General features: G+C 39.4%; 1 long non-coding RNA gene across 3 annotated transcripts in view; it reads right to left on the bottom strand.

The window, feature by feature from the left end:
- Nucleotides 1-1,308: 1,308 nt before the first annotated feature.
- The window catches only part of LOC140738964 (uncharacterized), a 100,837-nt gene continuing 85,944 nt past the window's right edge, over nucleotides 1,309-16,201 (bottom strand). For 2 of the 3 annotated variants that reach the window (XR_012101494.1, XR_012101495.1), the window contains one exon: nucleotides 6,818-7,294. This is a non-coding gene — a long non-coding RNA (uncharacterized lncRNA). Of the gene's footprint in view, nucleotides 3,462-6,817; nucleotides 7,295-16,201 lie in introns of those variants that run through there. The other variant, XR_012101496.1, reaches the window with a different exon arrangement.

Here is a 16,201-nt window from a genome sequence, read left to right as displayed (position 1 = left end):
GATAAAAACGAGGTCCCAACACACTAGACCACTGCTACACTATGATAGGGGATGCCTATCGTTCCTTGCTGAGACTATATTTTGGCAAGTCTGATCATTCCTACTACCCGCATACAGACAGAGCCTAAAGAGCATGGCTCCAGAGGTTAAGACAACTAAGAGGTGGTTGCAGGGGGCAGAAGAACAGTTACAGGATTGATTTGTGTCAATGCACTGGGCTGTGTTCAAGAATTCATCTGCAGACCTGAATGACTACACCAGGGTTGTAAAAGACTTTATTAAAACAACTGTAGATTAGTGTGTCCTCATGAAATCATTCAGAGTCTTCTCCAATCAGGAGCCCTGGATGAATCATGAAATCCAGAATTTGCTGAGGGCCAGATCAGAGGCATTCAAGTCTGAAGATCAAGAATGCCACACGAGGTGCAGGTATGATCTCTGGAAAGGCATCTCACAGGTGGCGTGGATATTTTAGACTGGACTGTTTTATTTTAAGTAAAATTCCTACGTTCAGGAATCATATGCACTCAGTGACTTCTTTATTAGGTACACCAACTTGTTAATGCAAGTATCTAATCAGTCAATCATGTGGCAGCAACTCCATGCGTAAAGCATGCAGACATGGTCAAGAGGTTCAGTTATTGTTCTGACCAAACATCAGAATGGGGAAGAAATGTGATCTAAGTAACTTTGATTGTGGAATGATTGTTGGTGCCAGATGTGGTGGTCTGAGTATATCAGAAAATGCTGATCTGGGATTTTCATACGCAACTCTGATCTAGAATTTTTATGCACAACAGCCTCTAAAGTTTACAGAGAATGAAGTGTAAAACAACAACCAAATGATCAGTTCTGTGGGTGAAAATGCCTTGTTACTGAGAAAGAGGGGAATGGCCAGACTGGTTCAAGCTACAGGAAAGGAACAGTAACTCAAATGACCATGTGTTACAAGTGTGGTGTGCTGAAGGGCAGCACCGAACACACAATATGTGGAACCTTGAAGTGGACTGGCTGCAGCAGCAGAAGACCATGAATAAGTATTCAGGGGCCACTTTATTAGGTAGAGGAGGCACAGTACCAAATGCAGTGGTCACTGAACATTTGTGGTTTGAGTATTCGCCATGCTTCAGTGTCCTGACTGTAAACATCTCCAAATAACTGAAGGAAATAAGAAAAATGTGGAAGAAAAACATAAAAGCATCAGATGTTTCAAATGTCCTGTGTATATTTTTTTTTACGAACACCAAAAGTCAATCATAGTTTTACATAAATTATATATAGGAAATACAGGACTCAAATAATGGCAATTTCCATAAAACACCCAATTCCTTTTACAATGCATTCCTGTCTTGAAGGTTCATGTTGATGCCACATTGTTACATTTGAATAATGTATTGATGTTCATGTTTGCTTCTGCATTTTTGTGTGGTCTTCAGAATGATGCTATTAACTTGTCAACTGCTTGAACTAGAAGCATTGTCATGGTTCAGCTCGTGAACTGTAGGAGGCTACTGGCTCCCAGTGATGATTCAAATTAGGTTGTTGATTGTGATTTTGATTCAAACATTGATGTCATTTGACAGCAATTTATCCTTGACAGTCTAATTACTCTGTTACATAGGTGGGATAGGTAAGATTACTACATTCAAACCTTTCCTACTTTGTTCTCTCTCGACATGCCCTGCAAAACAAAGAGGCGAGTCCTTCCTTCCCAGCCCAGACTACAAATATCCTGGAATCAGGGAATGCATTTCCAATATTTTTCTTTCTGGATTTGCTCAATGGCCTATGGTATGCAGCACTCTGTAAACTGAAACCGTCTTGGGATCCTTTTCTGGTACCTGCTTTGGGAGTAGACAATGATTATTTCCTGCTTTTCGTAAAGCTGACCAACGCTACACACATTCAGAAATTTAACTTTGGCCAACTCCATTACTGAGCTGTACCACAAGGAGCCCTAGTGGCAAATTGACTCAGTAATATGGCTTTGCTGGAATTTTGAACTGATATTTACAGCATGCCTGCCAACACTTCCATTAAAATACCCAGTAAGCTCTTTTTATTCATTTGCTCTGAGTTGACCAAAAAAAAACATTGGCTGTTTCATACAAGCTCATCCTAAACAATATTTTCCCCCATATCCTTCCAGACTGGTGCCAGTGCCTCAGTTACCTGGTAAGAGACTGGGCACAAGGTGCAACTCTGAGCTGTTTTGTCTTTTCCTTAGGTTTAGATTCAGTATAAATGAGGTTAATGCACTTGAATCTTACCCATTTTGGGCTAGCACAAAGGTGGAGCTAGAAGAGCCTCATATCTCCAGTGGTACGAGCTCATTCCTGACTACGGCTGCTGTCTGGGTACAGTTTAACATGTTTTCCCTGCGACTACTACTGGCTACGCTGGTTCCTATCCACATCCCAAAAAGAATGCAGGATGTTAGTTACTATACATCCGTAAATTGTCCCAAGTATGTAGGTAAGTGGTAGAATTTAGGGAGCAGTTGTTAAGAATGTTTGCAGAACAAAATGAGTTAGGGTTGGACTCGTATCACAAAAGCCATGCCGAATACTCAATTCAGACTTGGTGAGCCAGAAAACCTGTTCCTGTGATCTAACTCTGTGATTTTATGATTCTAATTCAGCTTTCCTCTGGCACTGAAATAGGTAAGGAGCATCATCACTTCCCACTATTTGCTCCTTCCCTGATAATCAAGTTGGGAACATAAGGGATGTCTCCAATTCCATTTATAGAATAATGAATCAGAGTCAGGTTTACTATCACTGACATACAGTACGTCGTGAAATTTGTTGTTTTGCAGCAGCGGTACAGTGCGATACATAGAAGTACTATAAAATTCAATACAAATTACAAAAAAGAAAAGTATTAAACAAGTAGTGCAAAAATAGAGCGTAAAAGTAATGGAGTAGTGTTCATGGGTTGGCTCATTGTCCATTCAGAAATCTGATAGTGGAGGGGAAGTAGCTGTTCCTGAAATGTTGAGTGTGTGCCCTCAAATACCTGTACCTCCTCTCTGTTGGTAGTAATCAGAAGAGAGCACATCCGGGGAGACTGGGTTCTTTAAAACTGGATGCCGCCTTTTGAGGCACTGATTTGTGAAGTCATCCTCAATGCTGGGGAGGCGAGTGCCCGGAATGGAAGTGCCTGAGTCTGCCAACCCTCCTCAGCTTTTTCCTGTCCTGTCACAGCGGCCCCTCCATAGCAGACGGAGATGCACCTAGTTGGAGTATTCTCCACAGTACATCAGTAGACAAGTCTCCTCAAACTTCTTGTGAAATATTACACTCAGCAGATGACAGCTCAGAGCAGCAGAGCACTTCCTCGTAACAACCAATCGTATCCAGCAAGATAGAATTAACAGTGTCTTTGAACAAACACCTTTTTGTTGCTAGTGCTAAGTGGATGCAAGAGTATTGGTTGCAGAATATACTCACTTCAGAAAGCTAAAGGAAGAAAACCAAATGTTAGGATTGAGGACCATGGTGGGTGGAGTGGGGGTGGGGGAATAGGAATAGCACTCTACTGACTGTTGCATGCTAATGGCAAAAGATAAGCCCATTCTTGTCCAAAGTAAAATAAAATAATGCACCCTTTAGGCTTTGTGGTTGCTAACCACCTTTTGCTATATTAAATACAGTGATTCTAATCTATTTAGCCTAATGTCTGCACACTCGGTGATACATTGTAAGTGTTAGTGAGCCAAAGGATAAATAATAACATGGACTACATATGATCACAGTTAAAAGGTCCATTACTTCAGACTCTCTCATGCTCCATTTACATTTTAATGAAAAAAAATTGAGCAAAGCATCTCCAAAGCTCCATCTGAAATGAAAGCCAACAAATAATAGGAAAATACAGCCAGGGTTCCTGTAATATGCCAACAAATGACAGATGCCCCATGTTTAAATAGATGAAGTTGTGCTTATTGAGGTACTATATGCAAGGGTGCTGTCTTGTATATCAAATCTATGTATATGTATGTATTATTCACACTTCTATGTAGCAAATCTATTTGACTATTTATTTATTGCTACACAGGGCAGAATAAGCCCTCCCGGCCCTTCAAGCCGTGCAGCCCAGCAACTCCTGATTTATCCCTAACCTAATCACAGGACAATTTACAGTGACCAATTAACCTACCGACTGGAATGTGCTTGGACTTTGGGAGGAAACTGGGGCACCCGGAGGGAAACCCATGTGGTTACAGGAAGAACAGATAAACTTACAGACAGTGGTGGGAATTGAACCTAAGTCGCCGGTATTCAACAGTGCAAAAATTTTAAATTTTAAAAAGGTAGAGTTCATGGGTTCAATATTCATTTGGAAATCAGATGGCAAAGGGGAAGAAGCTATTCCTGAATCATTGAGTGTTACGTTCTCACAGAACTTATAGGTTAAAAACATTGCCAAATCCCCAAAAAAGGTGATGAATTATTTGGACAAACTCTGTTCTTCCTGCCACCTGAATAACTGAGGTCATCCTTCTATCTCCTGCATGGTGAAAACATCATTTATTTTTATAAGAATTACATAAAAAGAACACTTTATCCACCTTCTTATCTGAATGTTTATGTGCAGTTATCATCCAAGTTTAAGCAAAATTGATTTTCAGATGCAATTACCTCTTGCGTGAATTGTTTCCTTTGTTCTTTGGAAAGCTCGGTGAAGGCAAGTTGAAGACAAATTGCTTCAAAACCATTACAGAGGCAACAGACATGCTTGATCGCCATGCTAGAAATATGCTTTGCAATCTGATTTTCTGAACCGTTTTTGAAAGACGCTTTGTACTGCCAATACGCAAGACCAAATGAGCAGGAATATATAAAACGAATTATATCTTTGGAGATAATTATACAATATGAAAAGGCATTAAGAATGACCATATAAGTAATGAGGAGGTATTTTGTGCATGGATCTTATAAATATTGGGTTTATTTGAATGTATATCTGAGTATTAACATTGTTTTCTCTTGAATTATGTAAGTTCAAGAGAAAGGTAAGTTCTGTTGTTATTTTTTCTTATCAGAAAAAGATAAGAAAAGATTATTTGAATTGGGCGCATTATTTTAGAAACTGTTCAGTAAAACTTAGATACTTAAAAAGGGAAAGGTCCATTCCTCTAGACCAGGAGTTCCCAACCTGTGGTCCATGGACACCTTGCCGAATAATATTGGTCCATGGCATAAAAATGGTTGGGAACCCCTGCTCTAGACTCAGTGCTTCAGGTTCCTTAAATTGTTTACACTTCATTACAAAAAACTGGGGAAGTCTATTCATAAAATGAAGTTTCAAGGTCAGTGTGTCTTTTTTCCCTCCAGGTATTTAAGCCTTTGCATTACCTCAGCATTTTTCTGTATACCTTTCTGTAAATGGATCACTTAACTTTTTCTGTCATTCAGATGCTTCCTGCCTTTTGGTGTAGACTACTGCAGCGATCTACTAGTTCAGAAGAATGAGGGGGATCTCACTGTAACCTATTGAATATTGAAAGGTCTAGGTAGAGCGGATGGAGAGTGGATGTTTCCTACAGTGGAAGAGTTTAGGAACAGAGGGCACAACCTCAGAAGACAAGGACGTCCCTTTAGAGCAGAGCTGAGGTGAAACTTCTTTAGCCAGAGGGCGGTGAACCTGTGGAAATCATTGGTACAGATGGCTGTAGAAGACATGTCATTAGATAGATAGATAGATAGATAGATACTTTATTCATCCCCATGGGGAAATTCAACTTTTTTCCAATGTCCCATACACTTGTTGTAGCAAAACTAATTACATACAATACTTAACTCAGTAAAAAATATGATATGCATCTAAATCACTATCTCAAAAAGCATTAATAATAGCTTTTAAAAAGTTCTTAAGTCCTGGCGGTAGAATTGTAAAGCCTAATGGCATTGGGGAGTATTGACCTCTTCATCCTGTCTGAGGAGCATTGCATCGATAGTAACCTGTCGCTGAAACTGCTTCTCTGTCTCTGGATGGTGCTATGTAGAGGATGTTCAGAGTTATCCATAATTGACCGTAGCCTACTACATTGTGTACATTTAAAGCAGAGGTTGATAGATTCTTGACTAATAAGGGGTGTCAAAGGTTATGGGGAGAAGGCCTGAGAATGGGGTTGAGAGGGATAATAAATCAGCCATAATTGAATGGTAGTGTGGACTCAACGGGCTGATCCTACGTCTTATAATCTAATCTGCATTTAGGAAAATAAATACCGAGCCATCACCTGTTCCTCAATTGCAGATTCATGATTCACCACCTGTGGGTGAGATGAAAGTGGAGGAGAATAGGAACCATTTTGATTAGTTATTAATAACTTTAACAGACCAAGCAGTTTGGATGAACTGCCTTCCTTATCTAACTGTTCGTGTGAGCTTAAAAACAAAAAAAAATGTAGTAGCCAGAAAAATATAACTCTGCTTCTGTGAGGAAGGAAGAGAGAGTTTTTATTTGAGGTCAACAATTCATCAATTGTCTGGGGGGTTGTCAGTGTTTAGATATTTTAAGTTCTGCGAGATGCATATCTGTGCAATAAGATTGTACCTACAGATGAAGAGTCAAATGGATGTCTCAATAGGTACATTTAATGTCAGAGAAATGTATACAATATACATTCTGGAATTCGTTTTCTTCGCAAATATCCATGAAAGCAGAGGGGTCCCCCAAAAAATAAATGACGGTTAAATGTTAGAACCCCAAAGACACCCCCAACTCCTCCCTCCCACATATAAGCAGCAGCAAAGCAATGACCCCCCTCCCCACCAGCATAAAATGCATCAACGCCCCCCCCCCAGCACTCAAGCATGCAGCAAAGCATCAACAAAGACACAGACTTGCAGTACCCGTTCATCCAGTAAGTCGACATACCACAGGTTCTCTCTCTCCCTAATAAGGGAAAAAGAGGTGTCCCCGTTTCACAGTGAGAGGGTAGACATAATAAAGCAACTTGCCGATTCATAGTGTTAAAAGTCCATTGCATCGCTTTTTCCGAACTCTGTCTCCAAAGAACTTGGGTCTCTGGGCACACAGCCAGCAGCCAGCTCGTTGCTTTCGATCTTCCGTCTCCCACGATGCACCTCGTGGCGGCACCAACCTCGAGTCCGCCCACTTCCAATGCCATGAAAATCTGGCACTCTGAAGCCGCACTAGTCTTCTAGGCCGCATCCTTGGCATGTCGAGAAATGGCCGGTTGTGAGATCCCAAGAGCGGGTCTCATTCCCGCAAAGAACCAAAGTCAGCATGTAGCTCCAGGCCAGAACCCTTCAAAAGAACCCTGAAAAGGAAAAAAAGAGATATTAAAGACAAAAATTATCATGTGAAAAATGCTACATTATCATGTGAAGAATGGCACATATAGATTTGATACATGTATGTGACAGCACTCTTGTACATAGATAAGCACCATTTCAGATATTTAAGCATGGTGCAGCTTTCATTTATTGTTATATTACAGGAACTGTGCCTCTCCTTTCATACTGTTTGTTTGCTTTCTTTTCTGATGGAACTTTGGAGCTGTTCTTGCTCAACCTTTTCAACCTTTATTCATTAAAAATGTAAATGAACTATGGGAGTTTGAGTAAGGGAGCTTTTAACTCTGATAACTTGTAGTCCACATTGTTACTTATTTAGTAGTTCATGAATGTTGTGTTTCTTGAAAGTGAGAGGTGATTATGATTATAATGAATAGATACGAAAGACATCTGCAGTCTCTACTTTAATGCTTCCAGCCGGAGTTACAAATAAATAATGGAAGTATGTACACAAACAGTACACATGCCCCCGCCAATGAGGACATCTTCGGAAGGCGATGCCTCAGAAAGGCGGTATCTATCATTAAGGAGCCCTACACTGAGTGTGTGCCTTCAGGCTTCTGTACCAGCTTCCTGATGGTAACAGTGAGAGGAAGGCATGCTCTGGGTACTGGGAGACCTTAATGATGGATGCCGCCTTTTGGAGGCATCACTCCTTGAAGATCACTCCTTTGCAGGCCTTTTGTATAAAGCACAATATTATTTTGGCTGGAACTCAGTTTAGGAGAAAAATACCTGTATGACTCAATATGATTTTGAGTCTAGTCTCTCTACCTATGAAGGATAGTGAAGGCTCACAAGATTAATTCCTGCATGGAGGCTGGGGTTGAGACAAAATAAGTACAATGGGTTTAACATCTTGAGAACTTTAATGGATTTGGCCGGATAAGTGCAGGAATGATGTTTTCCCTGACTAAAGTATCTGGAGCAAGGTATCAAAGTAAAGAGTTGGACATTCAGGGCAGAGGTGAGAGGATTTTTCTTTTCATTCAGCGAGCAGTATATCTTATGAACTGTCTATCGAAAAGTAGGCTGCAGAATGTCTGACAATGCGTCCAGTATATTCAAAGCAGAGATTGATAAGGAATGCGTCCAGTATATTCAAAGCAGAGATTGATAAGGAATCATGGAAAATAGAGCTGGTGCCAGCAAATGGGGCCATAGTAAAAGTTAACCTATGATCTGACTGAAAGGCTGAACAGTGTCAAATAATCCCCTCTTGCTTCTATTTCTCATTTTCTCCACCATCATAGAGAAAGTATGTCTCCATAGATCAAGTTCACTGATTGAGATGGCGAGCTGCAGGTGACAGAGGAGAGGCACTTAGGAAGTGAACTATGTCGGTAAGGGACACGCACAAAATGCTGGCGGAACGCAGCAGGCCAGGCAGCATCTATAGGAAGAAGGATAGTTGATGACTCGGGCCGAAACATCAACTGTACTTCTTCCTATAGATGCTGCCTGGCCTGCTGCATTCCACCAGCATTTTGTGTGTGCTGTTTGAATCTCCGGCATCTGCAGATTTCCTTGTGTTTGCTATGTAGGTAGGGGGCTCAGGTTAAGATGTTTGGGAAGAGTTGAGACATTGAGAATAGTTTCAGTCCACTTGGTGTGATCATTAATAATTGATGGATGTGGTGATTTTGGAGTGAGATGATCAGGATCCTGTCTTGTTGGGAATGGAAAGAAGGTTGAGGAATTGAAAGGAGAGCAGCCATGAAGGATAAGTTGAAGTTGACTTAGCAGAAGCTAATACCAGCACAAGGTTTCATGGGATTTGATTCTTTGCAATGTGAACCATGCATTGAAAATGAAAATCAGTACAGGATTCTGAATGTTATTGTGCATATAAGACCATAAGACATCGGAGGGAAATAAGCCATTTGGCCCATCAAGTCTGTTTCACCATTCTATCATGGCTGATTTATTATCCCATTCTCCTCCCTCCTCCCCATAACCTTTGATGTCCTTATTAATCAATAACTTATCAGACTACGCTTTAAATCTCGGTTACACAGTACATTGTGGTATCAGATGTATGAATGAGTTGGAAAGAACATTATTGTGTTTGGGATCTGAGTTGTAAGTCCTTGATTTTATTTAAGCAGAATTTCCTTCCTAGAATTTTAATCACACCACAGAAAAATACTGGACTATGTGATAGAATTTTTAAGCCAGTGTCTTTAAAAAAAGTGCATATACTTATCCCAACTATGCAAAATGTCAGCAGAATCCAGTTTTCTCTGGCACAAGGTTACAGAACTATTAACGATCCATGTGCAGATGAGGTGTAAGTATCTGAATACTCTGCAGTTAAACATTATGTTTTTCACTTGTGCAATTATTCAGATGATAAAAATAAGGAAGAAAAAGCCCACTAATACTTCTCAAACTTACAAATTCATTAAGTTTCCATCAGGATCCAAATTGATAACATTATTTTTTTCTTGTTGTTCTTGGCATTTATCTGAATAGGAGCAAATAATGTGTGAATATCTGAGAAACAGGGAGTCATATAATGGTATGGAGAAGAAGGAGCCAATATAATCCATTCTGTTTTTATTTGTAGAGCTCTTCAATTAATTTGACTCCTCCACTTATGCTTTATAAGACTGTATATATTTTCCTTATGTAACTGGATAATTCTGTCATAATTTTAAGCATCTCTATCAAATCTCCAAGCTATCTTGTCTACTCTAGGAAGAATAAAGCAGCTTCTCCATTCTGTTCACAGAATTGAGATTTCTCAGCCCTGGTACCACTCTGTTAAACTTGTGGCACAGCCTCTGGAATCTTTGTAAAATGTGTTGTCCAAAGCTGAATCATCAAGGACACCTGTCATCCAGGCCATGCTCTTTTCTCACTGCTGCCATCAGGAAGGAGAAACAGGAGCCTTAATTCCCCACCACCAGGTTCATGAACAGTTATTACCCTTCAACCATCGTGCTCCTGATCTAGTGTGGATAGCTACACTCACGTCAACACTGAATTAATTCTGTAATCAATGGACTCACTTTCAAGAACACTACAAGTCATGTTCTCAGTATTATTTATTTAGTATTAGCGCAGTTTATCTTCTTTTACACATTATTTGTTCGTTAGGCTTTGTGTGCAGTTTTTCATGGATTCCATTGTGTTTTTTTGTTTCACTGTAAATGCCTGCAAGAAAATGTATCGCAAGTAGTATATGGTGTCATACAATATAGTGTACATAATTTGATAATAAATTTACTTTGAACATTAAACGTATATTCCAAATGAGACCCATTAACATCTAGAATGGAATAATATAATCTCCTTGTTTGAAATCACAACTTCTAACCCAAGTACAGGCAATTGATATGAATCAAAATTGCATCTCCAGGTGAATGTTGTAAATTGTCCACTAGTCTTTAAAAACAAACTTTTGCAATTATTCTCTATACAGTGTACTTTACATTCTACTAGACTGACTTTGTAATACCAAGGTCTTCAACTTTGCTAACAAATCTTGTATGATACATTCTCGGTGCCTCTTGTATGAAAGACTTTTTATCTCACTCCAAGGACATTGAATGTTCATTCACTAATCTATGCCTGAAGAGATGGACAGATGACCCAACCAAACCTTTGAGTTAACTCCTCACTTCCCCAACCTCAAAGCAAGTGTCAACTCAACACCACTACCTTTTCTTGGAGAGAAATAGATGGAAGCTTTGCACTTTTGTTTTTATGATGAGCATCTGCACATAAGAATAACTGGATTTATATATGTTCATTTTACGGATTTTTGCTGTAACATCACTGAGCTTCAAGGAAACTTGTCTTTGATTTATATAGCTGTTTTTCTTTACAATTTATGATCACCAGTCTCTGACTATTGTAAAACACTTCACCAAAAAACCCACTCTGCATTTCACCTAGACTTCTCAGTATACAAAATCTTGTTTAACAAACTATTTCTAGAAATGCAACTTTTTAAAAGTTTTTGTTGTATTTCTTCTAGCTAGATGCAATTTCAAGCTGAAATTATTTAACTAAACTGATTGGCATGTTGATCATTGCCGACTGATCACATCTGTATCTACAAATAAGGCAACGCCTCATGCAGGTTCCCCAATGGCTCTGATACAATAATTTCCTCACTCCTTACCAGAGCAAAAACTAAACACTGGAATTTTACTGCTTTATATTTATATTTTAGTGTGTGCAGTAGTGGGCTGCTATTGAAGGCAGTATCTGGCTCCATCTGTAACCTAGCAGTCACTGTTACTGAACTGGTTATGACTGGAAAGATCATACTTGATGACGCCCTTTTCAAGAGACCCATAGAGGGCTGCAAGCTAGCAACTCGAGTGCCTTTGGCACTGTATTTAACTCAAGTGTTAGATGTGGGATCTCATCTCTGGGGGCAAAGCAGAAAGTGCACGAGATGATTGCAGAGAGGTGCAGATTGCGTACAGTACTTTGGATCAACCTAGTCATTGGGAATAAATCAGAAGAGAATTCCTGTCCATTTAATTTGTGCTATTTACTGAATAGCCCATTCAGTAAAATATGAATATGAGGACATTGGTATTTTGAAGTATAGAAGCATGGAGCCACCTTGCAAATCCCAGGAATAATGAGCTTAAATCCATCTGTTTGTGCCTGTTATTCATCAGAACTCAAAAGTTAAATCTTCTGAAAGTCTAAGTAAAGAATTACTATTATTATATAGATATAATATATAAAGATAGATCTGGTCCTCGGGTTAAGGTTCTAAACTGGAAAAAGGCCAATTTTGAAGAAATGAGGAAGGATCTAAAAAACGTGGATTGGGTCAGGTTGTTCTCTGGCAAGGATGTCTTTGGTAAGTGGGAGGCCTTCAAAGGAGAAATTTTGAGAGTGCAGAATTTGTATGTTCCTGTTGGGATTAAAGGCAAAGTGAATAAGGATAAGGAACCTTGGTTCTCTAGGGAAATTGGATCTCTGATAAAGAAGAAGAGAGAGAGATGTATGACATGTATAGGAAACAGGGAGCAAATAAGGTATTTGAGGAGTATAAAAAGTGCAAAAAAATACTTAAGTAAGAAATCATGGAGGCTAAAAGAAGACATGACGTAGCTTTGGCAGTCAAGGTGAAGGATAATCCAAAGAGCTTCTACAGGTATATTAAGAGCAAAAGGGTAGTAAGGGATAAAGTTGGTCCTCTTGAACATCAGAGTGGTCGGCTATGTATGGAACCAAAAGAAATGGAGGAGATCTTAAATTGTTTTTTTGCATCTGTATTTACTAAGGAAACTGGCATGGAGTCAATGGAAATAAGGCAAACAAGTAGTGAGGTCATGGAACCTATACAGATTGAAGAGGAGGAGATGCTTGCTATCTTCAGGCAAATCAGAGTAGATAAATCCCCAGGACCTAACAGGGTATCCCCTCAGACCTTGAAAGAAACTAGTGTTGAAATTACAGGGGCCCTGGCAGATATATTCAAAATGTCATTATCTACGGGTGAGGTGCTGGAGGATTGGAGGATAGCTCATGTTGTTCTGTTGTTTAAAAATGGCTCTAAAAGTAATCCGGGAAATTATAGGCTGGTAAATTTGACATTGGTAGTAGGTAAATTATTGGAAGGAGTACTAAGAGATAGGATCTACAAGTATTTAGATAGACAGGGACTTATTAGGGAGAGTCAACACAGCTTTGTGCATGGTAGGTCTTGTTTAACAAATCTATTAGAGTTTTTCAAGAAGGTTACAGGGAAAGTGGATGAAAGGAAGACAGTGGATGTTGTCTACATGGACTTCAGTAAGGCCTTTGACAAGGTCCCGCATGGGAGGTTAGTTAGGAAGATTCAGTCGCTAGGTATACGTGGTGAGGTAGTAAATTGGATTAGACATTGGCTGAATGGCAGAAGTCAGAGAGTGGTAGTGGAGGATTGCTTCTCTGAGTGGAGGCCTGTGACTAGCAGTGTGCCACAGGGATCAGTGCTGGGTCCATTGTTATTTGTCATCTATGTCAATGATAATGTGGTAAATTGGATCAGCAAATTTGCTGACGATACAAAGATTGGAGATGTAGTGGACAGTGAGGAAGGTTTTCAAAGCTTGCAGAGGGATCTGGACCAGCTGGAAAAATGGGCTGAAAAATGACAGATGGTGTTTAATACAGATAAGTGTAAGGTATTCCACTTTGGAGGGAAAAACCAAGATAGGACATACAAGGTAAATGGTAGGGCACTGAGGAGTGCAGTAGAACAGAGGGATCTAGGAATACAGATACAAAATTCCCTAAAAGTAGTGTCACAGGTAGATAGGATAGTAAAGATAGCTTTTGGTACATTGGCCTTTATAAACCACAGTATTGAGTATAAGATTTGGAATGTTATGGTGAGGTTGTATAAGGTATTGTTGAGGCCAGATTTGGAGTATTGTGTGCAGTTATAGTCACTAAATTACAGGAAGGATATTAATAAGGTTGAAAGAGTGCAGAGAAGGTTTAAAGGGATGTTGTCGGGACTTGAGAAACTGAGTTACAGAGAAATGTTGAATAGGTTGGGACCTTATTCCCTGGAGCATAGAAGAATGAGGGGAGATTTGATAGAGGTATATAAAATGATGATGGGTATAGATAGAGTGAATGCAAGTAGGCTTTTTCCGCTGAGACTAGGGGAGAAAAAAACCAGAGGACATGGGTTAAAGGTGAAGGGGGAAAAGACTAAAGGGAACATTGGGGGGGGGACTTCTTCACACAGAGAGCGGTGGGAGTGTGGAATGAGCTGCCAGATGAAGTGGTAAACATGGGCTCACTTTTAATATTTAAGAAAAACTTGGGTAGGTATATGGATGAGAGGTGTATGGAGGGATATGGTCCAGGTGCAGGTCAGTGGGACTAGGCAGAAAAATGGTTCGGCACAGCCAAGAAGGGCCAAAAGGCCTGTTTCTGTGCTGTAATGTTCTGTGGTTCTATGGTTCTATATAAAGACAAAATATGAGCTGTTGAGAGTCTTGCTGTACACCACACTTCACCCTCAGGAAGGATGAATAAAATATTGATCAGATGTAAACTTATGCTCGCAGTCCAGACAGATAATGTTTTACCTGTCCAAATAAATTTTCATTTCAGGAAATTAGAAACTACTTGGGTTTGACTCGAATTTTTAAGTAACATGTCCCCTCCAAAGATCTGCTAGATCAATAGAAATTATGTTCTATTTCTCCTGAAGAGACATGTTGAATGCATGTTGAATGCAGATGAGGAAGTTAGCTGGCAGGGGATAAAGTGTAACTCAGTGTAATTCAGTGCAGCACCAAGCACTCCACTCCCCTGGAAGTACATTATAAGTGTAGAAGGGCTGAGGACAGGCAATTGGATAGTACTGGGGATGAAGAAATGGTTGAACTAACTTATAGCGTGAGCTTCAAGAGCAAAGCCTCCAGATCACAAGTTTAAAGCAAAGTTCAGAAATGCAGGTAGAAAGGTCTGTAGAGTGTGTATCAGAGCAGAAGAGAGAAGAGGTATAGATAGATAGATAGATACTTTATTCATCCCCATGGGGAAATTCAACTTTTTTCCAATGTCCCATACACTTGTTGTAGCAAAACTAATTACATACAATACTTAACTCAGTAAAGAATATGATATGCATCTAAATCACTATCTCAAAAAGCATTAATAATAGCTTTTAAAAAGTTCTTAAGTCCTGGCGGTAGAATTGTAAAGCCTAATGGCATTGGGGAGTATTGACCTCTTCATCCTGTCTGAGGAGCATTGCATCGATAATAACCTGTTGCTGAAACTGCTTCTCTGTCTCTGGATGGTGCTATGTAGAGGATGTTCAGAGTTTTCCATAATTGACCGTAGCCTACTCAGCGCCCTTCGCTCAGCTACCGATGTTAAACTCTCCAGTACTTTGCCCACGACAGAGCCCGCCTTCCTTACCAGCTTATTAAGACGTATGAAGAAATCAACAGCAAGAGATGTGTTAGAAGAATTTACTTTGTGCTGCAAGGTTAGGGAAATTGAAGAGATTTTAGGATGGAGATGACTGGTAGGTTTGCCAATGTGAAATGGAAAGGATAATAGATAGAGAAATAGCCAAATGAATTGCTGGATTGTAAAGAGAAGAATGCAAGGTGAAACTAAAGATGGTAAAAAAAAAGGTAAAACTTAACCTGTGCAAGTTAATTTAGCTCAGGAGATACTTCTTTGAGAAATGTTTTGAATTCTGAAAACACAGCATAATGGTAACAACTTACCCTTGCAATTTCTTGACCTTCCTCATTTCTTCACACAATGCTCTGCATCTTTTTAATGATGTTAGAAATTTAATAATGTTAACATGTTTTTCTTGTTCGTTTTGTCACAACCATATACACATAGAAACACGTGGAAAAGCTGTTACAGCTGACAAGGGCAATTGTCATCCATTTCAGTACTTTCACTATTGTGAATGTTGATGACTAGTAACTGAGACTCATCTATTTCAGGATAATAAATTGCCAGAAGCTGAAATTCTTATTTCTGTCAATTATTAGTGATTGAATGGGTGATGTAAAAGACACTAGTGTTTTATAAAGTAATGTTCTCGTGGATTCAGATCATTGCCAGCATAATACTGAGAGCATTACTACTTGTTATTCTGCGTGGACTAAACAGTTCATTTGGAAGGCCTCCTGCAATGCTTCAATGTATTACTGCTTCTACGGAAGTTTCTAATTGCCAATACTTAACCTACAAAATGGTGAGTGCTGAATTCAATCTTTTAAGAACTTTATTTATTTTCTTCCTGCCTGTTGAGCTCACTCTTCTATAAAATACAGCCCTTAGAAAGATCAATCAAAATGATTTTTGTAAAAGATCAAAATAGTGACATTGGATAAGCCTTGAAGAGTACAAAGATTCCTGCT

This window comes from Hemitrygon akajei, chromosome 14 (assembly GCF_048418815.1).
Source record: "Hemitrygon akajei chromosome 14, sHemAka1.3, whole genome shotgun sequence".
In the NCBI taxonomy this organism is placed as follows: domain Eukaryota; kingdom Metazoa; phylum Chordata; class Chondrichthyes; order Myliobatiformes; family Dasyatidae; genus Hemitrygon; species Hemitrygon akajei.
This window is presented reverse-complemented; position numbering and strand designations above follow the sequence as displayed.